This window comes from Artemia franciscana, chromosome 14 (genome assembly GCF_032884065.1).
Source record: "Artemia franciscana chromosome 14, ASM3288406v1, whole genome shotgun sequence".
Classification (NCBI taxonomy): Eukaryota; Metazoa; Arthropoda; class Branchiopoda; order Anostraca; family Artemiidae; genus Artemia; species Artemia franciscana.
Genome location: NC_088876.1, coordinates 17,474,994 through 17,502,515, shown reverse-complemented (window position 1 = coordinate 17,502,515; position 27,522 = coordinate 17,474,994). Strand labels below are relative to the sequence as shown.

The 27,522-nt window shown below is 32.7% G+C and overlaps 1 long non-coding RNA gene across 1 annotated transcript in view; it reads right to left on the bottom strand.

Moving 5' to 3' along the window:
- The window catches only part of LOC136035412 (uncharacterized), a 45,856-nt gene that overhangs the window by 13,342 nt on the left and 4,992 nt on the right, over positions 1-27,522 (bottom strand). The window contains exons 2-3 of the long non-coding RNA XR_010619415.1: positions 22,509-22,620; positions 17,515-17,615 (exon numbers count right to left, since the gene is read on the bottom strand). This is a non-coding gene — a long non-coding RNA (uncharacterized LOC136035412). The remainder of the gene's footprint in view (positions 1-17,514; positions 17,616-22,508; positions 22,621-27,522) is intronic.

The window sequence follows — 27,522 nt, the reverse complement described above, 5'->3', positions numbered from 1 at the left end:
CCCCCTGTGCACCCCGGCGTCCCCTTTGTAGTTATGTCCCTGTGCCCCGGTCGTCATTTATATTCCCTGTGTCCCGGTCGTCATTTGTGTCCCGGTGTCCCAGTCTGTGATTTCTCTTTGAGCGTCCCGGGCGTCATTTATATTCCTTGTGTCCCGGTGTCCCGGTCGTCATTTATATCCCCCTGTGCCCCCGGCGTCCCCGTTGTAGTTGTGTCATTTATATTCCCTGTGTCCCGGTCGTCATCCCGGTATACATTCGTTTTTGAATTGGTATATGATGAAATAAATTTTTAATTTTTTCCCTTTTTTTCCTTTTAGTTTTTTTTTATTGGTTTTGACCTTTTTTTTAGGTTTTTTAGTTTTTTTCTTTTTTCTTTCTTTTTAGTTTTTTTTGAAGTTTTTATCTTTTTAGTTTTTTTATTTTTATTTATATTTTTTTAGTTTTCTTTTTCTCCTTTATTTTTCAGTTTTTTCCTTTTTTTAGTTTTTTTTCTTTTTTAGTTCTTTTAGTTTTTACCTTTTTTAGTTTTTTTTAGTTTTTTAGATGAAATTTTTTTTTAGTTTTTTACCTTTTTTTCTTTTTAGTTTTTTATTGGTTTTTACCTTTTTTTTTTAGCTTTTTTAGTTTTTTTTCATTTTTCTTTTTACTTTTTTTTTAGTTTTTATCTTTTTTATTTTTTTATTTTTATTTTTAATTTTATTAGTTTTCTTTTTCTCTTCTATTTTTCAGTTTTTTCCTTTTTTTTAGTTTTTTTTAGTTTTTAGTTTTTTAAGTTTTTTTCCTTTTTTTAGTTTCTTTAGTTTTTTTAGTTTTTCGGCTTTTTTATTTTTTTATTAGTTTTTAGTTTTTTTTGTAGTTTTTGCCTTTTTTTAGTTTTTTTCAGTTTTTTTTAGTTTTTAGTTTTTTACCTTTTTTAGCCTAACCAAGATTTGAACCTGGGACCTTCATTCTCCGTTCTGACACCCTCTCTCACCGAGTGACTACTCCAGCATGTTCATTTTGGTGTTTTAAATGGTATATTATTAACCAAATTAATGTGTTTTACAATATACTAAGCATCGTCATAACAAAAATGACGTCAACTAACTTCATGACGTCAGTCGACACAGAAACATGACGTCACCTGATCCACAGACAGACAACTTATTTTTATATATATAGAATAAGTTGTCTGTCTGTGTGTCTGTCTGTCAGGTGACGTCATGTTTCTGTGTCGACTGACGTCATGAAGTTAGTTGTCGTCATTTTTGCTATGACGGTGACGTCATTAAAGATATTTAAGACATATATGTTCACGTAGAAATCTATTAATGTTTAAGTTTAAAATGACTGATGAACTTACAATGGCAAAAACCGATGAAGATGCTCAAAGAGTCTATGCCAAAAAACTTGCTGCTGATAGAGAAAGTCAGAAAAGAAAGCGTGCCGAGGAATCAAAAGAACAGCAAGGAAACAGGCTTGAGGCTAAAGAACGCAAAACCGCGCAGTTAGATGAAGATCCACCTGGACAGCGAGATTCAAAACATATCAAAACTGAAAATGATAGCGATGATGATTGGGTTTGGGATTTTGACTTGGATAAGGTCATCAATGCCTACCATATTTTAGTTAAAAAAAAACAAAGTTTTGGCGATATGTATTTCATAGTGAAGCTGAAAAATAAAGAAGAAAAAGAAAACTGAAAAAAGAAAAAATGTAAAAAACTAAAAAATATTAAAAAGAAAAAACACTCAAAGAGAAATTACAGACCGGGACACAAATGACGACCGGGACAGAGGGAATATAAATAACGACCGGGACACTCAAAGAGAAATTACAGTCTGGGATACCGGGACACAAATGACGACCGGGACAGAGGGATTATAAATGACGACCAGGACACAGGTATTTAAGAATATCGTTCAAAGACAAATTTTTAATTGTAAGAAGACCGTTGAAAGAGAAATTTCTAATTGTAAAATGACTGAAGAACCTACAATGGCAACGGTACCACCATCGAAGTAGATAACCAGTGGGTTGTTCCATATTCCCCATTATTATCAAAAACATTTAATGCACACATAAACGTTGAATACTGTTAATCCGTAAAGGCAATCAAATACATATGTAAATACGTCAACAAAGGCAGTGACATGGCAGTTTTTGGCTTGCAGCCCGAAATCAAAGATTTCAACGAAATCGTACAATATCAGGCTGGAAGATACATAAGCAGTAATGAAGCTGTTTGGCGAATTCTTTCATTTCCGATACATGAACGTAGTCCAGCTGTTGTTCACTTAGCGGTACATTTACAAAATGGTCAACGTGTTTATTTCTTGGAAACCAACGTGCAACAAAGAGCCCTGAATCCACCGGATACAAAATTAACAGCTTTTTTTTCGCTTTGCAAAAATGATTCTTTTGCAAAAAAACTGCTGTATACTGAAGTGCCTTCGTATTACACGTGGAATACTAAAAATAAAGTATTTGAACGTCGAAAACAGGGTAAGTCAGCCGACGGCCAACCTACCATCTTCAAAGATACCACGATAGGAAGACTCTACACCGTTCACCCCAATCAACATGAATGCTTCTTTCTACGCCTGCTTTTGGTGAATGTACCCGGTCCGACATCCTTTGAGTATTTGAGAACTGTAAACGGTACTATACATGACACTAACCGTAGTGCATGCCAAGCTCTGAATTTATTGGAGAATGATCAACACTGGGATAACTGCATCAATGACGCGTGCGAAACGTCAACCCCAAGTCAAATTCGTGCATTGTTTGGCATCATTTTAACAACTTGCTCTCCATCAGCTCCTACAGAGTTATGGGAAAAATATAAGTCAAAAATTTCCGAAGATATACTCCATCAAAAACAGTTAGAGACGTCAGATATGACTTTTGATTTTACATCAGAAATTTATAACTACACTTTAGTTATTATAGAAGATTTGTGCGTACGTATGGCAAACAAACCTCTTCAGGATTTGGGAATGCCTTCACCTAACCGTATCGCTGCTGTTTCGACATGTGTAGAATTAGATCGTGAACAAAGTTACAGTACGAGTGATCTATTGTCGCATGTACAAAATAACATTTCCAAGTTAACGTCGGAACAAAAAGACATTTATGATACGATAGACTCAATTTCAGGACGTATACAACTACCTGCTGATTTCTATAATTTAGTGACGTCCAAAAATGAATTGATTGAAAAAGTATTTCCGAATATTCTAAAAAATTATAAAAATAATAAATGGCTAAGTGAAAGAGCGATTCTCGCACCCAAAAATATAGACGTCCACGAAATCAACAATATTGTTTTGACCAAGATTCGAGACCAAGCAGTCCTTTACAAGTCAGTCGACACAGTTTTGGAACCAAATGAAGCGGTTGATTATCCATCTGAATTTTTAAATTCCATAGATCTTTCAGGGTTTCCACCACACGTGCTACAACTAAAAATAGGCGTACCAATAATACTTTTAAGAAATATCAACCCACCAAAGCTTTGCAATGGCACGCGACTTGCCGTAAAAAAAAACAATGGAAAACCTAATAGAGGCCACAATCTTGACAGGGCCTTTTGAGGGTGAGGCTGTTCTTATTCCTCGCATTCCCATGATTCCAACGGATCTGCCTTTTAAATTTAAAAGATTGCAATTCCCAATTCGATTAGCATTTGCAATCACTCTTAACAAAGCTCAAGGTCAATCATTAGAAAAATGTGGTATAGATCTTAATACTGATTGTTTTTCCCATGGACAATTGTACTTTGCATGTTCGAGGGTCGGTAATCCTTACAATCTATTTATATGCAGCGACAATTGGACAGCGAAGAATGTTGTATATTCGCAAGTTTTACGCAGTTAATTTGTATTGTATCTATCTATCTATCTATCTATATAAAAACGAGTTGTGTGTATGCATGTTTGTTTGTTTGTAAAAAGAGCGTTTGCATATGACGTCATTATTAGTACATACGGCTTTGTATATGGACAGACAATGGGAAAGCCAAGAATGTTGTATATTCGCAATTTTTACGTAGTTTAACTCCTGCAGACGAAATGAATGCTTGCCTGAAAAATTTTAATTTATGGGCACACATAAAAATATTATAATTAACTACAAATATGCGTGTCCGATTGCAAAACGATGACTCTGGTCAAACATTTTCAGATCAATTGCTGGCAATTGGAAACGGAAAGCTCCCAGTAGTGGGAAAGCCAAAAATGTTGTATATTCGCAATTTTTATGTAGTTTGAAACACATATATAAATCTATCTATATTCACAGGTGGGACACAGGGACAGAACTACAATGGCGCGTAACTAATATGGCACGTAACTACTTACGCGCGCGGGGGGGCTTGGGGGGCGCGAAGCGCCCCACCAACTAGGTGTTGGGGTGGCGCGAAGCGCCACCCCAACAGCTAGTTTATATATATATAGATAGATGTCCCGGTGTCCCGGTCGTCATTTGCGTCCCGATGTCCCGGTGTGTAATTTCGTCAATCAACAAACATGACGTCATTCGACACACAAACATGACGTCACTCGACACACACACACACAGACAATTTATTTTTATATATATATAGATAGATATAGATTTTCATGATTCTAGCTGAAATAGTTTGATAAGTTTACTATGCATGCAAACACAGACAGAATATATGTAAGTATCTTCACAGCGTATCTAATGACAGAAAAATAGAGGCAATTTTACCTTGTGTTTGACTTGGTTTCCAACATAAGAGAGGGGTTAATACTTATTTGTATATATATAGATTTCAAAAATGTCACATGTTTTTTTCCTCATAAGTAAAAAACTAAAAAGAAAAAAACACCGGGACACAAATGACGACCTGTATATTCGCAAGTTTTACGTAGTTAAAAACATATATATATATATATCTATCTATATTCACGGGTGGGACACAGTGACACGACTACAATGGCGCGGGGGGCTTGGGGGGACGCGAAGCGCCCCCACCAACTAGGTGTTGGGTTTGGCGCGAAGCGCCACCCCAGCAGCTAGTATATATATTCATGAATGATTCATACAATGAATAAATGATACAATGAATATATACATATATTCAATACAATGATCTTGTTAAATAGGGTATAATTTTCTAGAGGGGAGCCATTCCTCAAATTCACCCCATGGAGCTATATGTACTAATGATTTCAGTTAGGTAAACTCTTGAAAGACTCATTTGATGTTAATTTGAAGCTAAACAATTAGGGTTTCCCGTCCAACAACAGGGACGGAGGAGAGTGCATACTACAAAATGAAATTCACCCCATGGAGCTATATGTACTAATGATTTTGGTTAGGTAAACTCTTGAAAGACTCATTTTGATGTTAATTTGATGCTAAACAGTTAAACAATCTTAAATTTTTTTAGAATGTTACAATTCTAATTTGAAACAGTGTCGATAATTATTTTGCAAAGCAACAATATTGCTTTCAAAGTATTTTTTCTTCGTGTGATCAGTCGTCCGTAGCTAAACAAAAATAAGACATACAAATTGGAATTTTTCCCGATAAAGGGATTAATACAGAAATTTTTAGAAGCACTTGATTGCGTTTTATTTATTTACGTAAGAAAAATCGCCTTATAAATTACCTGAAGGAAAAGACATGCGAAAAATTGACTCGAGAACAAAAAAAAATGGTTTGAAATATTTTTAATATTGCGAGGTTTCGACAAAAGAAAAAAATTATAGATGGGCATTGAAAGATATTTATTCCTTGCGAAACGCGGGATCGAACCTGAAAACTCTTGATCAAGAGTCACAGTCTTAACCACTACGCTGTCACAAGGTATTAAAACTTTTGATTTATCTAAGAATATGTTCAAATACTTTTAATAATATAAATATACAGATGGACAATTCAAAACCCAAAAAGGTAATATTTCGATATAGCACAGCGATCAGAACACAAACGAGGAAGGTGCACTTTGGATCTCCAATCGACTTTAATCGAAATATAAATCGGTCCCTATAGTTTGGCACAGGGGACTAGAGAGCAAAGATGACATTACACTGGTAACAGGGCGACCCAAAAAGATACGTACCAATATTTTATTCAATGAAAAATCCATTTTTTAGTGAATTTCTTTTCTGTTATATATGTACTAATGATTTTGGTTAGGTAAACTCTTGAAAGACTCATTTTGATGTTAATTTGAAGCTAAACAGTTAGGATTTCCCGTCCAACAACAGGGACGGAGGAACCGTTTATAACTAGCCTATCTTCATCAGGTGATTTGCAGGGTATGAGGTGACTTGGTGGAAAAATGAGTTATTAGCAGTAGTGGAAGTAATTGAGTAAGTAGTGTGAAACTACTATAGTGTTCCAGTTTGATCTTGGCTCTGATCTAGCGGGGAATGTTGAAAAATATTTTGTCAAATGGATATGAATATTCTGGACGAAAATTAGCTTCGATAAACTTGCCAAATATAGCTTATCAATACTAGTTTCCACATAAAGATGGACAAGCAAGAAAAGAAAGCACTAATCAGGTGACGTAGGGTGAAGCAGCATATTTTTCTATGGCGGCCTTCGCTATAATTTATTATGTGGGGGTTTTAATGGCTCATATAGCTCTAAAATTAATGGTAGCCATTTCTTATGTAAGAATCTCAGAATAATCAATTGGAGTTTCTGAACCAGGTCGGTTCTAAAACCAAACTAGAATATGGCTAATATCAAGAAATTCAGCACTTTCTAGTCACCATGTATAAGGAAACCATATTAAAAAATTCTAAAGACTTAATTTCCATCTGGGGGAAGGTAAGGGTCTAGTCCCATATTGCTATTGATCCGAAATCTTACCCCAGTGACGTAGAGGTACATTAACAACATCCAAAGAACCCAGTTTTGATTGGAATATAGAGAGTATTATTTTGGCATAGCCAAGGGCCTACGCTACTGGCCAGTGTTGCTTTGACCTAATAGCTAGTTTTTATTTTTTAAACAATAGTAAAGAGCGACGTTAAATCTTAGCGCTATAGAGATTACCCTATATACAGGAAGATTGGTGTAGGTATATAACTAAGCGACCTTGAAATCTGCCGTCTATTCCAAAATTCAGTAGTCTAAAGAACCTCTCCATAATTCTCTATATTTCCATGTATTTTGCCATTATTTTTAATTTCTTATTTTTTTGGTACCCTACTCCCCTGATAAAAGCTCCTAAGCATCTGCCTTTGATAAAGAAAGATACAAACATTAAAATAAGAAATAAACATCAAAGTGAAAGCAAAAGCATATGAAACTAATCATTTCAAAATCTTCCATAGCAGATTGTTTTCATTTTTTGATCCTTCGCTGAACTATTTTATAGGACCAAGAATAAAAAACCTGTTGAGGTAATAACAGTCCCTAGCAAGTTTAAGTGAGGTTTTTGTATGCATTTTTGTCATAGTATTTTAACATCTAGCTATGATGTGCTCAATAGCTTATGTGGGCTATTCAGAAATCAAATTTACTCAATTTAATTTCTTGGACTGTTGTTTGAATATTTCCTTCAAGAGTCTTGGTCGATTTTTAAGTTTTATTTATTTTATACTGAATCTACCAATTTAAATCATTTTGGATTGATTCTTAGATAATGCTGCCTAGGATAAGGTAAGCTTAGATTTTGATGTTTTTTTGGGTAAATACCGTAACCTTTTCGCCTGAATTGCTTTTAATTTATGGAATCTTCCTGAAACTTTCAACTTAATACCCTTAGCCATTCATGAGACGTTGCAAAAACCACCTTTACCATTTTAAAACATATAATCAAACGATTGTTGATTTATATTATTAACGGCCCTTGGGGTTGTGTCATCCTCAAAGGTATATTTGTTGAACCTTTCGACTATTTTAATCTCAAAACAAAGGTTATCTCTAAATGTTGATTGATTGTCTTTGCAGGTTACGAGGGGTGGTTAGAAAAGAAGGGCAAAGGAAGGGGTATATTGCCTTCCATTCACATTCAACTCAAACGAAGTGCACTATATTTTTCAATTTTAGATCAAATGAGCCCCTCCAAAGTATATTATGAAGTAGCTTTGGGGAAAAAATAAAGAAATAATAAGTAATATATCAAAGGCTTATGCTTCTTTACTACATATAATAATAGAGCGTTGCCTCTGGAACGTGGCCGTTGTATTATTTACCTGAATTATAAATTTTATTTAAAAATGGTTTTTTTCATTCAATGTTTGGATTTTTTCAGGCAATGAATCCCCTTGCAACCCTTTACTCTACATCTACAATGGAGCACCACCATTTTAACCAATGTGCAATGATTCTTAGTCAAGATGCTGCCAATATTTTAAAGGTCACTGGTTTGCATAATGTCCTGTGCTTGATCCAATGTTTACTTCTTTGCTCGTTTCTTTCAGTGTTAGCCATTTTGACCAATGTTTTCAGTCCTGTGTATCTCCAATTCTTTTGCTATAAAATTTCTTAACTCCGTTGTTCCTGTATCTAGTTGTGTGCGCTCATCCAGTGTTTGTTGCTAATCCTCGCCTTCTTTGCTAGGTTAACTTTTTTTAACGTACAACGATTCTTTGCCAAGATACTGACAATATTTTAAAGTTCGGCTGTTTGTCTGAATTCAAGTAAAAACCTGAAGGTCATGCAAACTATTGAAACTTCCAAAGTTTAATGTCCATTTGTCTAAATCGTACTTTAATACAATAAAAACATTCAAAAAAATCATTTTCAGATTTTGGGCTCTCTTTTAAATTTGAGACTTCTGACATTTTCACACTTCTGAAATTATTGATGGAAACCGTTTGCTATACTGTCACCTAAGGGAGAATTAATAGGGTATATTCAATTAAGTTTTGATCCTTCTGATCTGCACTGCCCTCCTGTTCCTTCTTATGATTAAATAAAAAAAACAAGTTTTTTTAACGGAAAGTAAGGAGAAACATTAAAACTTAAAACGAACGGAAATTACTTCGTATGTGAAAGGGGTTGCTTCCTCATCAACGCCCTGCTCTTTACGTTAAAGTTTGACTCTTTCTCTTAACTCTACTTTTAAAACAGTAAAAAACTGTACAGTAAACACTAAAACAGTGAAAATTATATATTTAAAATCAGCATTAAAATGCGATTCTTTTGATGTAGCTATTGGTATCAAAATTCCGCTTTTTAGAGTTTTGGTTACTATTGAGCTGGGTTGCTCCTTACTACAGTTGGTTATCACGAACTGTTTGACAACAGCCTAGCAAGCATAGTTTGGCAATTATCTTAGTCTAGAAGTGGCTTTCCAGTCATCAGAGATAAACGAAAAGCAGGTAGTTCCTGAACGTGTGAGACGAGGTTATATAAAAAGAATTATAAGAAATTTTAATTACATACAAGGGACTAAAGAGGGTAGCTTTGAATGTATTTGTGTAGAAGAGGGCGTGCGCAGTTTTATTGGCCTCAGGTGGCTTGATAGTGTAGCTAGTTGTACGAATAGAATATTTGACACAAAAAACCCTGAATAAAGGAGAAAAGGAGATGGATAAACACTCTTCCTGGACCAAATTTCTTGGAAAAAGATTGAAGGCATTTTATGATTTACGCAAAGGGTTCAACCTTTATTCAAGACGAATTTAATGATATTATCTTCAGAAGAATATTTTTATTTTGGGGGCTCTTTCCTCTCTTCTAAGTTTCCAAATTCATTTTATGTTTCAGTTTCTATTAAGGAATATCATACATTACTTCAACCGTTCAAATGCCTTAATGTTTTAATTATGCCTTATTATTTTTAACTTGTTCTGTAACTTTGGTAGCACCTAATGTCACGGAGTTACTTGAAAGATTGGCTTGGTCGTTCAGAATATCATAATCTCTTAGCGTTATTATCTCAAAGAAGTATTGTTTTAGTTTTCAAATACTAATTTCTTTTTGGTTTTATTTTTGCAGAAAAATCTCAGTTAAATTGAGAGGAATGCCGCAGTCAATAAATAAAAAAAATCCATCTGCAATAATATCAATACTTTTAGTGTCAAATTATAAGTGTCTGAATAATTCTAATAAAGGTCGGTTTTCGGTGAAGAGTTATTTTTTAAAATTATTCTGATAGTGTAGAATATCACGAGTCAAATTATTTGAGTTGTTTTTGCAAATATATTTCGGGAATTCTTGAAAAATGTTCTTATGTTTTTTCGCTACTCTCTACTTCTAAAAGAAATTTTTCAAAATTAATTTTTGCTCTGTCTAATTTTTTTTTTCCAAATCAACAACGTAAACCTTACAAAACTTAAGCGATAAAACCAAAGAAGTCAGCATGATTTTTTTTTCTAAAATGTGGAATTAGATATAGATTATACTTCTTTTGGGAATTTACAGCCTTGCAAGTGCGCAACCTTGTTGCGCAAGTAAAGGGCTCCAGGGGTATTTTATCTTAAGCATCTTTGGTATTTTGTACCTAAACAAATTTCACCACTATTTTTGAAATGGTTAAAATGAATACATGACATTTTTCTATTAGGTAGCTTGGATTTCAAGGCATTTTTCTAGTTTTTACTGACGAACTCAAGTGGGGGGAGATTATTATAGAGGGGGGATTATAAGCCTCCATTTCTTGAAGGGTTTTTAGTTAAAGCGATTACAATTGCAACCAGCGTCAATCAACCCCCAAAATGGCACACAAAGCACCATCATTTGTGGCATATGGCATTTCATAATGGAGCTATTAAGATAGATCCATGAGAGGCAGCAGCTTTTAATTGAACTGTTTACCTCCCTCCGTAAAAATTAAAGAAATCAAAAGTTATATGCGTGCTAGCCTAAATAATTATTTACTGTTTAATAATTTGATGGTTCAAAATAACAAAATAACTTTGTAATCATTCGTTAGCTAGGACTCAGTATATTCATCTACCTAATTAGATTGATAGATAAATCCATCTATCCATCTATCTAATTCGGTAGATGAATATACTGAATTTTAGTTAAAGAATGATTACAAAGTCATTTGTTATTCTGAAACATTAAAATAGCTATATATTTTGTCATTTTTGAAACATTAAAACCAAAGAACCTAAAAAAATAGCTAAAATTTCGTAAAAAATACGAAAAACTCCATAAAATAGATCTGCACTAGCCAAGTGAGTAACACGCTTGACTTGAAAGACTATGTCTCCAAGAGTAGGGGTTCAAGACCTGGTACCACTCTGACTCTGCAAGATCAGCCAGAGTCAACCCAGCCCAAATATGCAACTGGAAATATTTGCTGGAAAGACACGGGAATTAGCAGATGACACATCTCCAACCACGCATTCCACTCCCAGCTAAAGGTAAAGAATCGGGAGATTTAACTAGCTTCAATGTAGCTATATTATTAACTGACTTATTTATTCATTTATGTTAGTGTCTGCTGTTTTTTTGCTTGCCATGATTTTTTACGTAATTTTATCCGTTTTGGGTTTAATTTATTCTTTAACTGTAATTTCTGGCCGTTTGAGCTTGAATTATTATTGGTTTTTATTTCTGCTCATCTTATGTTTAATATGTCTTTAACTGTTCTTTTAGAAAAATCTAAAACTTAAAATAGATCAATTTATTTTAAGAAATCCTTCGCTAAGCGGACCATGGTGACCATGCAAAAAAACTATACAAGTTTTTGAGTTAATGGCCGAAATTTGCATCGGGAAGTAAAACCTTGAACTACCAGAATTAAAACTATACTTCTAATATGAATTGTAATAAAAATAAGACTAAAGAATAAATATTAAGGGAATTAAAACTAACAGAATTAAAACTGTACATATAAAAAGAATTATTAAAAAATAGATATTAAAATAATTATTACTATCAGAATTAAAACCTATCATTTCAAGTTCAATATGCTTATAATTATCTCTCTGAAAGGTTGCTCCAGGATTTTCGATTACTACTTAAAAAATTAAAATGTGATCTTAGAATCTAGTTAATGTCACAGCAACTAATCTAATTCTCAAATTTCTTACAGAATTTATCTCCTTCAAATTATCGCCCAACAATGTCAAAGATAGAACATGCAATCCTAGCAACAGATTTAGCAATTTATTTAAGAAAAAGTCGAAATTTATAGAAATGGTGGAGAATGGAGAATGGGATTGGCAAGACCCGGATAATAAAGAATGTAAGAGTGATCATTTTTCATTTTTTATCTTTATCAACGTTTCTTATTAATATTATGTGTTATAGTGAAAAGGTGAAACCAGAAATAAAAAGTTTAAAATCAGAAATTTAGTTATGAGGTTGTTGTAGCAGTTTGAAAGGGATCATGATTGCGTCAATCATGGCATCAAGCTCTGCCTTATATACAACAGTATTTATTTTCTTCCAGTCACATTGGAAATTCCACTTCCGTTTCTTTTCATCTTTTTTAAAGAGAAAACTATCAATAACAAAAGTGTTGGAGATGGGTAAATGATCCGATACGGATATGCTACAGTCAATATGGGTTGAGTCATTCACAGTCATGCCACTTGAGCAGAGCATGAAATCAAGTGAACTCGTCGATCCTGAGTTATAGATATACGTATACGAATGTTCATTTGGGATAATATACAGATTGGACGGAGCAGAGAGAAGTATATGAGATCTCTGACAGTGAGAGGTCACAGTTCACGTCCTCAGCAAGACACACTGCTGCAAAGATTTAGAAAGCTTTATTTATATTTAGAAAGCTAAAGGAGAAATTTTTTCGAAAGCCAGGCTCTTGTAATCAGTTGGTAAGTAGCAGCAATATTCTACCAGATTTGTAACTTTTATGCCAAAGAAACGCTCGTTCTTGACAAATATTGATGCTAAAAGGTGAGAACTGATTAGTATCGTCAGTCCGCCAGAAAGTCTTCCTCCGCTCGAACCTGGCACCAAGAAAGGGTGAGTTTTGTCATTCTCTTTAAACAGGGAAAGCTTGGGTGCTGAAAGGAAATGTTCTTCTTTGCACAAAACGTCGTTGAAAGACATCAAGCTTGCAATCAGTGGGAGTTTATTGACCAAACTGCAATTCAGATTCCGCGAAGATACTCTCAGCTCAGAGTTGGTCATGGCTTCTTTTTGGGCCTTTCTGGCTACAAGGTACTTAACACTGTAGCACGGATGGTCTCTTTGTTTACAGACTGCTTACAGAGAGCACACTTCAGTACAGCATTGTTTGTCCTTATTGTTCGCATGATTGCCACTGCAACGAGAACAGCGAATGACGTGTTTACAGTCCTTAGCAGCGTGACCATACTCTTGGCACTGAAACCACCTCATCAACAAATACCGATAGGTGTCTATTCGGAATTGCTCGAAGACCATTTATAGGACCGTTCATTGCAACTTGTAAATCGTCCTTACTTTCAAAGACAAGCTTGTATGAGACAGTTTGTCGAGTTCACTCGGCTTTCATGCAATTCCTAATCATCGAACATAGGTCGTTGAGAGCGAGATTTCATCGTGAACATGTCTTATAATACCACAGTGAGCGAGGTTAAGAATGGCCCCTGAATCACAAAGGCCGTAGATTAAATAGTTAAAATTACTAAAAATACTTTAGCGTAAGGAGTGAGGTATTATGGGGAGGTGAGCCCCACATATTCATAACAATTTCTGTTCGTTTTAAGTTTTAATGCTGCTCCTTACTTTCAGTTGAATAAACGTTTTCACATTTATTTGTCATTGTTTTTTAAATAATGCTAGAAAAACCTACGCCATCTTCTCGAAATCTCTCTTCTCCCATGATATATCCCTCCGTGGAAAGGTCCTTCCATGTAACCCCCTCCCCTCGACACCCCCCACCAAAAAACCTGAAAACGTCTTTACATTTCCCAATAACCATTACTATATGTAAACCTTGGTCAAAGTTTGTAACTTGCAGCCCCTCCCCTGGGGACTATGAGGGAGTAAGTCGTTCTCCAAAACATAGCTATAAAGTTTTCGACTGTGTTGAACAAAAAAAATCTCAGAATTTTGATCCGGTGACTTAGGGAGAAAAATGAGCGTGGGAGGGGGCCTAGGACTCCTACAGTTTTTTGGTCACTTAAAAAGAACACTAGAAATTTTAATTTTCGTTAAAAGAAGCCCTCTCGCGACATTCTAGGACCACTGGGTCGATACGATTACCCCTGGGAGAAACAAAAAAACAAACAAATAAACACACATCCGTGATCTGTCTTCTGGCAAAAAAAAAACAAAATTCCCCATTTTTGTATATGTGACCTTGAAACTTCTGCAGTTCGGTTCTCTGATACGCTGAATCTGATGATGTGATTTTCGTTGATTCTATGACTTTTAGGGAGCGTTTACCCGAATTTTCTAAAATAAGACAAATTTTCTCAGGCTCATAAATTTTGATGGGCAAGACTAAACTTATATATTTAAAATCAGCATGAGAATACGATTCTTTGGGTTTAACTATCGGTATCAAAATTCCGTTGTTAGAGTTCGTTTACTATTGAGCCGGGTTGCTCCTTACTACAGTTTGTTACCATGAACTTTTTGATTGACCATAACATTAAACATGTTTCAAGTAGTCTGATTCTGTAATACAGTTACAAATTTTGCTTGACAAAATATTTTTAGGCAAAGTATTTGCCTAAATTTTGCAAAAATTTGCCTGAAAAAAATTATGTTCATTTTGGCGATATGGTCGGTTTAAGCCATGAAGCTTTGATATAAAGCATCATATTAATAATTTAAATAGAGCTTCGATTTTTTTTATGCATAAGTAAAGCTCAAAACCATTCAGAAAGCTCTGAGTATTTGAGTAAATACTCAAAAACGTAAATAAACAAAAGACCGCTTAGTAATTTTTATCCTTTGTCTCAATCCTTGCAAAGATTTTTTAGTAAATGAGGAAGATAATTTCATCATTAATATAAGCATGAAGGCCAAGGTCCTTAACGTACAGCGTGAGACAATGCTCTATAATTGTTAATTCGTTTGTTTTATTTAATTGGCATTAAATAAAACAAACACATTTTTTTCAACAGAAAATAAAAAACAACATTGTAACTTAAAAGGAACAGAAATTATTCCGTCTACTAATGAGGCTACCCCCTCTTCAACACCAAGCTCTTTACTGTATAGTTTGACACTCTGACAAAACTCAACTTTTTATATTAATAATAGAAAGCAAGGTGTTTGCGGGGGGGGGGGGGCAAGAGACAACTCTTCACCTTGTCCGATATTGGACAAGTTCTAATGCTAAGAGTAACCTGGCGTTACTTCAGGAGTCAGTGTAACTTACACGCGCCACAGATTTTTACGTGTCCCGTTTCTCACGGTTTGCAAAACTGTCATGGTTCTGACAAGTCTACTTTTCTTGTGGTATAAAAGTTCCACAGACCGAGACCCCAGGCAACATAAAGATTAAACTCCTCAATTCTCTTTGTTTCCCCCGGGGAAAGATCTCTTGCTTAGTATAGGATTCTCTTCATACACCAAGCTAATCTTAACTCAGCCTATCTTTAGGCTTCAGACCCGGCCTAGGCTATTCAAAAAGTCAAGGGTATAAAATAAAGAGATATTGCTATCTTCATTTCTAACTCAAAACAGGAACTAAAAAACATATCTCTCCTTGCCTCTGAACCAGCAAGGTTCCTGGGTGCAGCGTGTCGATTCCAGCAAATCCAAAACCAAACCGGGTGCAACGTCAAGCTCAAATGAATTAACTTATTCCCCTTTTCCCTCCCCGTCAATTTCGACCAGAATTGCCGTCCAAAAATACATTTTTAACCAGGGTGAGTCACCCTTGTAATCACCCAGTTACAATCCGTGAATTTAACTGTCTAAACAATCAAAGAAAATTGCCGTTACTATTATCATGAGAAAATTAAAGATTACCAAAAGAGAAAGGGAATAATTAACATGCTCAAAGAAAGAGAAAATGAAAGGACATTCATCTTAAAAAAACAAGGACCAAAGGTTGCAACACGAGGGGTTGAAGGAAGGGGGAGGGAGGGACATTTCATATACAGAATAACTCCTCTTCGTTTTAAGTTTTAATGTTGTTCCTCACTTTCAGTTAAAAAAAATTGTTTTTTCTTTTATTTGATTTCTGATCGTTTTTCATATAATGCCGGAAAATTAATGACAGACGAAACAATGTACACTATTTTTAAGGCCGTGAAGAAAAACTAATCCATTATGAAGCATTAAATAGAATAAATTTTCAATATTTTGACAATATAAATTAGCTTTTGGTTCTTGAATTTTCCAATTTCCTATAGGTCTTTAGTTTTTTTCTTCCTTTTTCACATTGGAGGACTGTAACATTCTATGATGTGACAAATTCTTCGTTAAATACTGATTGTGTGATTAAATAAACTGCTTTTAAAAAATATTCAAAAAGGACTTCGTTAATTTTCTGGAGCTGAAATCACAACACAGTTGAAAATAAGTCAAGGTTGGATAAACTAAATAAATTTTGAGAAGGCTTTAAACTCCATTATACTTTACCCCCATCATCCAATCCTCCCATGTATTTGACTGTGTGTCACTTATATTTCCACTGTGAACCCATATATTGTATCTATGATGACAAAATCAAGAAACAGAAAGGAAAAATATATATATATATATATATATATATATATATATATATATATATATATATATATATATATATATATATATATATATATATATATATATATATATATATATATTGGGATATATATTTCAACACAAGGGGGATATATAAATTTCAATTTTTTTTTTGAATATATATTTGAAGGAAATAAGCACTATTTTTTTTACACATTAAAGTGAAAAAAAAATTCTAAACATGTTGTTTTATCAATAGCCCCAATTTTTGACTAACACCATTGGTTCTTAGAGCAAAAGTACGCTGAAAGGAAGTGTTTTTACGCTGAAAGGAAGGTGCAATATTGAAACTCAAAAAGAATAGAAATAATTATGTAAATGAAAAAGGAGTCCCTCTTCTCAATACCTTGCTCTTTACGCTAAATTTTTTATTAGTTTTAGAAAACTTCCAATTCTAATTAAATGACATTTGCACTTCAGGAATCGATCATACAAATTGGGAAAAACAGTGAAATTTTGACGTAAAAAGGAAAGTTTAATGGGGGGGGGGGAGCAGAAAATCTTTCATATAAGAACCCAATTTTGTTTGTTTTGAGTTTTAATGTTGCTCCTTACTTCAAGTTGAGAAACTCATTTTTTTCGGACCGTTTTGCAAATAATACCGGTTAATCTGGCTCACCCTAAATAAAAAATTGAAATTATCAAAAAATAGAAAATATCGAAAAATAGATAATTTTTAACCAAAAATTCACAAACAGCTCTAAGTAAGTACCGAAAACCACTCACAAAGATGGTTAGTGAGAAGTAGCCTTTGCTAATAGAGTCTCAGATTATAAAAAAGAAACGAAGAATGATGACAATGCATATAAATATATATATATATATATATATATATTATATCAACATTATGGTTTGAAATTAAAACAATTGTCGTATTTGGGCTAGATAATTAATTTAGGTTTCTTAAGGCTTCAATACAAAAATTGAAAATTACTTACAAGTTTTCGATGAATATCTCCTCTGCTCCTGTAAGTTTTTGCTATTTCCAAAAGCACGCCGCACAAGCAGAATTCCCCTTAGATTTCCAAATTGCGCTGGCCTTGAAAAAAAGATTTCAGTAATTAAGATTGTTATTACCTCATATAAAATTTTGGACAAAAGATGCCCCGGGGAAATATTTATTATATAATTGTGGAGTAATATTACCATTTTGTTTTAGATCTTATAATTCTTTTATAATTTTGCTAGCAAACTAATCAGTATGATCTTGGGTTGTAGTTTTATATGTCGTTTTGTGATTTAGATGTGCATAAATTTTTGTGTAGTAATCTGTCGTATCCATGACAACCGAAGAATTGATTTTATCTACTTCAGTTATAATAATGGACGGGTCTTTGCGGATATTAGATAGAATTCTTAGGTCACGCAAATTATCTTGTTTTATATTGGCGGGTGAATTAGCCTTTTTTTTATTATTGTAAAGTGTATCAATGAGACTAGCCCTAACTTCGTCTGGGTTGGAAATAGATGAACAAAATTTGTCAAAGAAGACTCTATAGAGGAAATCAAATCCACCACAGAAACCTGTTTCGAAAGAAAAGTGAATTTTGGAGCATAAATAGGGCTATTCAATGATGATTCATTTCTTAGGTTTTCCAATTTTTTAATAAGTCGCTCCCTTGATAAGCGGAAATCATGACTAAATAAATTTCATTCCAATCCAGCAACTTGGTTAAAATCAGCAGAAGACAAATTTTCGAATAAAAACTTTTCTAAAGATTTTGCTTTCAGAGGAAATAATGTATCTTTTTTGATTTTTATCTTTAATAATGTGTATTAATGTTTTTAATTGTTATGTATGAGCAAATCGCTCTTCTTTTCTGGTATTTAAGTGTAATCTGAATTTTAAAGACTTGGGAATAAGATTTTCAAATTTACAAGATTCCAAGAATTTTTTTTTGGTTAATAATATTAGTGTTTTTTGCCTAAATTAACGAAGTAAAATATATCATTGGTCAACTGCTCCCCATAAGCGAGACGTAAATAGCGACGGAGATTGCCTTTTCATCACAAACACCAAAAACAAGAAGAACAATAGGAAATTTCTCAAGACAGTGGGAAAGAATTCGGCCCTATGTCCAAGGGTCGTCCTCAACAATACAAAAACATATATGAAGAAACAACTTACAACAGGATAAAATCAATACAACTAAAATGAAATCTTTTTCAAAACAGTCCCAGCATCCTTACCTCAGCGAAGTTCAACCAGGACTGATAAATAAATTGTGATGAAACAATGCAATTCATTGAAATGAACGATATTGATTTAAAAACACGTTTTTAATGCCAGCCTTGCTTTTTTGGCTGCTGATCTCATAAGACTATTTGTGACGGGTTCAGTGTTAATATTTATTGTTTTTTTTTATAATATTTCGTGAGGTCATTTTTTATTAAATTTGTGCATAGAGAATTTAGTGAATATTCTCCCAAGTCCCTATGTAACGTCCACAAAAGATATGTTTCAAAAAATACGAATTTAATGCCCCATTTTCGAAATGCCCTAAATAAATATTCGCCAGTAACCCGGAGAAACGAGCACCCATGGGTAAGCCATTTGCTTAGGAGATGACTTAGGAGAGACAAATAATTTATACTTAGGAGAAGAGGACAATTTTTTTTTATCTGGTCCTCACAAAACAGTATACGTTTTTTTTACTGTAACTTTAGCGTACTTTAGCTAGTTTCTCGCAACAGCAATTCAGTTTACTCATCAAATAAAATCATGCTCAAGTACAAAAAGAAAATTTTTATAGATTAGTTTCAACAATTCTTCTTGAGCTTCATCCACCCTTCATGACTCAATAATTGAAGTTATTTTTTACCTTTCAGGTAATTCCTCCTGTTTAGTTGTCTAAAACAGGTTCCGACTAAACAGAGAAAATATTTTGGATAGCAATTATGTAGTTCTCCTTTAATATACGTAACTAGCAGAAGTGAATGATGGAAGAAATACGTTTTTGGTAATTGTAGTATATCGGCCACCATTGTCTAGTCTTCGAGAATTTTTAAGACAATATGAGTCATTGCTAGATGCTTTCACCCAACAACACCATCCATTTTATGTAATGGGAGATTTTAATGTTGATTTAATGAGTCATAATGCTTTGACATCTAATAAGGGATTGGCATTTTCAACATTTCCTTTTTACATGGTTTGTTACCAACTTGCTTACTACCGTCAAGAATTTGTGATAGCCATGCAACTCTTATTGATAATATTTTCACATCGCAAAATTGCTTTGATACCCATATTATTTTAAATGATACGTCTGATCATTGTGTTGTTGTTTCTGACTTCTCTGGATCAGAAATGGAGCGTGAAAAGAGACCAAATAAAAGTTATAAGATGGTAATTAACCAGAAAAAAATAGATGAGATGAAAATGAAAATAAGAGATATAGATTGGAGTGATCTATTAGATATTGAAGACCCAAATCAGTCAATTGTTTTATTTTATAGTAAGTTTAACCAAATATTTGACCGAGTATGTCTTTTGGCATTAAGAAAAAGCCAAGATTTACCTCGTAAGCCATGGGTTACTCAAAGCTTGTTAAATAGTATAAAAGAAAAAAAAAATAGATTATATAAGGTGAAGATGCAGTATCCAAATGAAATTAATAATGAAAACTTTAAAAAATATAAAAATTTGTTAACTTTTGTTCTCAGAGAGGCAGAAGCAAAATATTATCAAAATAAATTTCGCAATGCGATTCACTGCGGAAAACATGGAAAATAATAAATGAAAGAATAAATAATGTCAAAACAAGAAATATTCCATCCCGTATTACAACTAAAGAAGGAGTTAAAGTAACGGATGAGAAAGAAATGGCAGAAGCATATGCTAACCATTTTAGGAAAACTGGACGTGATCTGGTGGATCAAATTTCTGCTGGGACACAATCGTAGAAAATATATTCCAAATAAATTAGATAAGACTATTCTTATGTACTCTATCCAGTTCTTGGAAGTTCAAAAAGCTGTTACTAGTTTGATAAGTATATTTTCGATTGGATGTGACGGCATGTCGACTTCTCTGTTTAAAGAATTAGCTGAAGCACTTAGTCAGCCGCTTTTATTTATTTTTAATTCTTGCATGAAAAAAAGTTTTTTTTTCCAGTTTGTCTTAAAGTAGCTAAGGTTTTACCTTTGTTTAAAAAAGGCGATAAAGATAACCCAAATAATTACAGGCCTATTACTATTTTATCACCTGTTTCTAAAGTTTTTGAAAAAATAATAAAGAGTAGATTTACTTCATTTCTGGTAAAGAGTATTTTTTTCCCCAATCAGTTTGGTTTCTTGCGTGGTAGGTCAACAGAGGAAGCAGTAGCTGCTTTACATAATTTCTTATCAGATGCTATGGATGATAAGTTATTTGGCGGCAACTATATTTTTTGACAGTAAAAAAGCTTTTGATACAATAGAACATCCAATTTTTTTTGATAAGTTGGAAAATTATAGGAATTCGTGGAATAGCTCTTGAGCTAGTGGGATATTAGTTATTAGAAAGAAGTTTTACAGTCCAAGTTGGTGAGGAATGGTCTTATATTTTTCCTTTAGAAAATAAAGGGGTTCCACAAGCCTCTGTATTGTGGCCGTTACTATTTTTGATATGCATAAATGATATTCCAAAATGCATGCCTTCGGATAATGAATAACCAATATTGTTTGCAGATGACACAGCAATTAGTTTGAAGGCTAGCAACGAGGAGGACCTACGAATGGCCCTCGAAACTGTTGCTTTAAATGTAAATTCTTGGTTTCATGCTAATCGACTAATACCAAACCTAGAGAAGTCAGAATTTGTAGTTTTTGGGGAGAAATTTGAGAGTAGTGAAGCGTGTGTCATTTAAAACTATTAGTATTGGAAATTCCTCCATAAAAAGAGTGGATTTATTTAGATATTTAGGTATCTACATTGATTCAACTCTGTCTTTTAAGGCGCATATTAATAAACTTGAGGCAACAGTATCCAGGAATCTCGGTTGTTTGCATAGAGTAAAGTTCCTATTTCCTTGCCAAATAATGAGAAGCTTATATTTTTCATTAGTGGAATGCTATTTTCAATATTGCGCAACCGTTTGGATGTTGACATTCCATTCACATTTACGAAGACTCCAAATTGCCCAAAACAAGGCAATAAGAATCCTGGACCTTTTTTTTTTAACACACCTTAGGAAGACAAAAGAATTATCTCTAACTAAATCATCTTTCTTATTTCTTGATATTCTTCATTTACAACAAATATTTCACCTTTATATAGGCATATGATTTTTAGAAATCCAACGTAGAGATAATATTTTCAATAACGTGAAACTCTTGGTTGAAAATAAACATAGCCATTTATCAACAGCAAGGAATAAGTTTCTTTTTCCTTTTATTAAAAATGAGAGATCAAAACTAAGTTTAAGATATCAACTTCCTGAGATTGCCGATGAATATAAACTATTTGATTTAATAAGTGAGTCACCATCACTCTATACATATAAAAAGAAATTGAAAGAGATAGTTCTTTCTGCCTATAGTAGCGGGGACTGAATGTAAAGTGATTTATTTATAAATTAGTTTATAAGTCCTATCCGTGTCTCCATGAGTCGATTTTTTTTCTCCTTCTCCTCTCTCTCTTTCTCTATGTACTCCGTGTGAGTTATTGAGGTGTAATTCCTTCTTATTTTTTCTCTCTCTATTGTTAAAGGGGACAAAACGAATTGCCTCCCTGTCTCCTTTGTATAAAATTTATGTATATCGCTTCTTGTTTAATAAAGTCAAGTCTAAGTCTAACTCAAAGATTCGCAAACTCATAAAATAGAAGCTGAAACTGAGGAGGTTTAACAAATTGAATAAAAGTATGACTGTCTTCATTCTCAATCTAAGAACCGCCTTAGATTGATCTTAAGAACAAAAACTAACGGCGACAATATGAATAAGAGAATACCTTTATAAAACGATGGTTGAACAACTGTTCAAACGATATCCTATCTTCTGGGGCTCTCTTTAAGAGGCCATTAATTAACTCTGATAGGTCTTGCGATGTTCCAGCTGGAAATCTTAAAAAAGAAAGAACACTAAATAAGATACAGATTAGAGCAGTATAAAAAAGGATCATTTGCGATTTTTTTTTGTGATTCCAGAATCGATCTTTTCAATTTTTCGAATGACTGTTTTAAAAATCCATTTAGAAAAAAAAATACTATTTTCAGAATGGCTTTCTTTATGACTTTTTTTTTGTTTAATATTAAGCTCTATTATTCAAAATAATATTACAATTTGTTTATTTGAAATAAGTAAAAATAAAACGGCTAGATCTCATATTCCAAAAACTAAATCAATGCTAAAACTGTTATATATGTGATTGATTTACTCCATTTTGATAATCATTATGTTTTAATCAAAGATTTAAGTAGATTATTACGAACTCAAATTACTGAGTTTGCATCGAACACTTATCTTTGCACCTACTGTGGAAGATATTTCACAGAACAGCAAAAAGTCCAGTGCTTTAAGTTGAACAGTTTTTTTTCTAATAAATAACGGTAATTATACTGATCAAAGGTCCATCATTATGCTAAAAACAGCTTCTAGAATCAAATCTGAAAATGAAGCTAAAATGTAAGTACCTTACTGTATTATCGCCTATTTTGAATCGTATAATGAAACGTTTAATCAAACGAAAGGTAATTTAGACAATTCAAGTAGTAGAATAAAAACCACTTGGTTATGGTTTCCAAGTGTTTTTGTTCTATTGATTCAACACGAAATAAATATCGTAAATACTTTGATGAAGATGCTAGATGGCATTTTGTAACTACTAAAACAGAATTTTGAACATAAATATCCAGTGACTATGAAAATAGATAGAGAGATCATGGTTATACACAAGAACAAGCAAGAGAAAATGGAATAATGCAACTATAAAAACCTGTCATATTTTTGAAAAGGAAATAAAAGATAATAATTTTCATTTAGATCACGACCATATTACTGGTAATATACGTAGATTTACTCATGAAGAATGCAATAAAACTTAAGAATTCCTAATCATATCCCTATTGTCATGAATAATCTCTCAAAACATGACTTATTTATTTCTTAGAGAATTAGTACCTCATAACGGTATTTTTGATTCAGTGGAGTTTTATATTATTTTATAAAACAAAAACTGTCAATAAAAGCCAATACGAAATGTTTTTTATAGATTCATTCCGTTTTATGGCTTCATCGTTACATCGACTTTCTGAAAATTTAGCTAAATGCGAATATAAAATAAGTTGCAATTTTTTATAAAGTAATTTCAAGTATACTTCTGATGTATTTTAAAATACTGAAGAATTCAAAGAAATAATAAAAAAAGGATATATCCCTGTGAATATATTCATAGCTATGAAATATAAATGATACACAATTACCTTCAATAGAGGTGTTTGATTCTATATTAAGAGGAAAAAATATTTTTGAAGAAGAACGCATAAGAGCAAAATTTATTTAGAAATTATATAAATGTAAAACACTTATTAGATTACTCTAAATTATACCTAAAAATTAATTTTATCAGATGTCAATTCTATCAAATTTTAGAAATGGAAGTTTAAACATTTATAAACTAGATCCACTACACTTCTTCTCAGCACCAGGACTAACATGGGAAATTTTCTCAGACAATCTAAAGCTAAAATTTCATTATTTCCTGACGAAGACATGTATAACTTTATTGAGAAGGGAATAAGAGGAGGTGTATCTCAGTGTATGAAAAGATATGCTACAGTAATTAATAAATATATATAAAACTTCAATCATTCATAATATTCAAATTATTAAATATATTTAGATGCTAATAATTTATATTGTTGGGCAATGTCACAAAATTTACCTGAAAAAGATTTTACCTTTATTAATATACCCGTCCATCAAAAAGAAACCAACATCTCAGACTCTTACCAACAATTAAAAGATCAATTTCAGTCAGAAAAGAATAAGGATAATGAAGGAGCCATTTACGAATTGGATTTAGAATATCAAAGAGAGTTACACAATTTACATAAGGATTTACACTAGCTTCTGAACATTTTCAATGTAAATTAAGTACAACTTTAAATAAAAAATAAATTGTGCTGTACATTATAAGAATTTAAATTCTATTTAAAACATAGGTTAGTATTGAAAAAAGTTAATAGAATACTAATATTTACTGAGTCACCCTATTTAAAAGAATATATAAATCATAATACTAAATTGTGACAAAAGGGAAATTTTTTTTTACAAATATGCGTGTCCGATTGCAAAACGATGACTCTGGTCAAACATTTTCAGATCAATTGCTGGCAATTGGAATCGGAAAGCTCCCAGTAGACTCAATTTCAGGACGTATACAACTACCTGCTGAATTCTGTAATTTAGTGACGTCCAAAAATGAATTGATTGAAAAAGTATTTCCGAATATTCTAAACAATTATAAAAATAATAAATGGCTAAGTGAAAGAGCGAAGCTTGCACCCAAAAATATAGACGTCCACGAAATCAACAATATTGTTTTGACCAAGATTCGAGACCAGGCAGTCCTTTACAAGTCAGTCGACACAGTTTTGGAACCAAATGAAGCGGTTGATTATCCATCTGAATTTTTAAATTCCATAGATCTTTCAGGGTTTCCACCACACGTGCTACAACTAAGAATAGGCGTACCAATAATATTGTTACGTAACATAAACCCTCCAAAGGTTTGAAATGGCACGCGACTTGCCGTAAAAAAAAAACAATGGAAAACGTAATAGAGGCAACAATCTTGACAGGACCTTTTGAGGGTGAGGCTGTTCTTATTCTTCGCATTTCCATGATTCTAACGGATCTGCCTTTTCAATTTAAAAGATTGCAATTCCCAATTCGATTAGCATTTGCAATCACCATCAACAAAGCTCAAGGTCAATCATTAGAAAAATGTGGTATATATCTTAAGACTGATTGTTTTCCCATGGACAATTGTACGTTGCATGTTCGAGGGTTGGTAAACCTGACAATCTATTTATATGCATTGACAATTGGACAGCGAAGAATGTTGTATATTCGCAAGTTTTATGCAGTTAATTTGTATTGGATCTATCTATCTATATAAAAACGAGTTATGAGTATGCATGTTTGTTTGATTGTAAAAAGAGCGTTTGCATATGACGTCATTATAAGTACATAAGGCTTTGTATATGCACAGACAATGGGAAAGCCAAGAATGTTGTATATTCGCAAGCTTTACGTAGTTCAAAACAAATATATAAATTTATCTATATTCATAGGTGGTACATAGGGACACAACTACAATGGCGCGTAACGACTTACATGCGGGGAGGGGGGGCGCAAAGCGCCCCTACCAACAAGGTGTTGGGGTGGCGCGAAGCGCCACCCTAACAGCTAGTATATATATATATATATATATATATATATATATATATATATATATATATATATACATATATATATATATATGTATATATATATATATATATATATATATATATATATATATATATATATATATATATATATATATATATATATATATATATATATATATATATATATATATATATATTATATATATATATATATATATCAATATTCACAGGTGGGACACAGGGACACAACTACGATGGCACGTAACGATTTACACGCGGTGGGGGGGGGCCGTGAAGCGCCACCCCAACAGCTAGTATATATATATCTATATATATATATATATATAAATAAATTGTTTGTTTGTCTGTCTGTCGACTGACGTCATGTTTGTGTATATATATATATATATATATATATATATATATATATATATATATATATATATATATATATATATATATAACAGTATATACAGCTAGTATATATATATATATATATATATATATATATATATATATATATATATATATATATATATATATATATATATATATACTAGCTGTTGGGGTGGCACTTCGCGCCACCCCAACACCTAGTTGGTGGGGCGCCTCGCCCCCCCCCAAGCCCCCCCGTGCGCGTAAGTCGTTACGCGCCATATTAGTCCACATTTTTCTAATGATTGACCTTGAGCTTTGTTAATGGTGATTTCAAATGCTAATCGAATTGGGAATTGCAATCTTTTAAATTGAAAAGGCAGATCCGTTGGAATCATGGGAATGCGAGGAATAAGAACAGCCTCCCTCACCCTCAAAAGGCCCTGTCAAGATTGTGGCCTCTATTAGGTTTTCCATTGTTTTTTTTACGGCAAGTCGCGTGCCATTGCAAAGCTTTGGTGGGTTGATATTTCTTAAAAGTATTATTGGTACGCCTATTTTTAGTTGTAGCACGTGTGGTGGAAACCCTGAAAGATCTATGGAATTTAAAAATTCAGATGGATAATTAACCGCTTCATTTGGTTCCAAAACTGTGTCGACTGACTTGTAAAGGACTGCCTGGTCTCGAATCTTGGTCAAAACAATATTGTTGATTTCGTGGACGTCTATATTTTTGGGTGCGAGAATATATATATATATATATATATATATATATATATATATATATATATATATATATATATATATATATATATATATATATATATATTATATATATATATATATATATCTATATATATATATATATATATATATATATATATATATATATATATATATATATATATATATATATATATATATATATATATATATATATATATATATATGAATAAAAAAAGCTATAAAGCTAAAAGAAAAGAAAAAAACTAAATAAAGAAAAAACCTAAAAATAATACAAATTAAAAAAAAAGAAGAAACTAAAAAAAATAAAAAATAAAAACTAAAATAACAGAAAAACTAAAAAAAACATCGAAAATCTAAAAAAAAAGAAAAAAAAAGAAAAACAGACTAAAAATAAAAAACTGGGAATTGCACATATATTTCAATATATTTTGACAATAGATTAAAGTA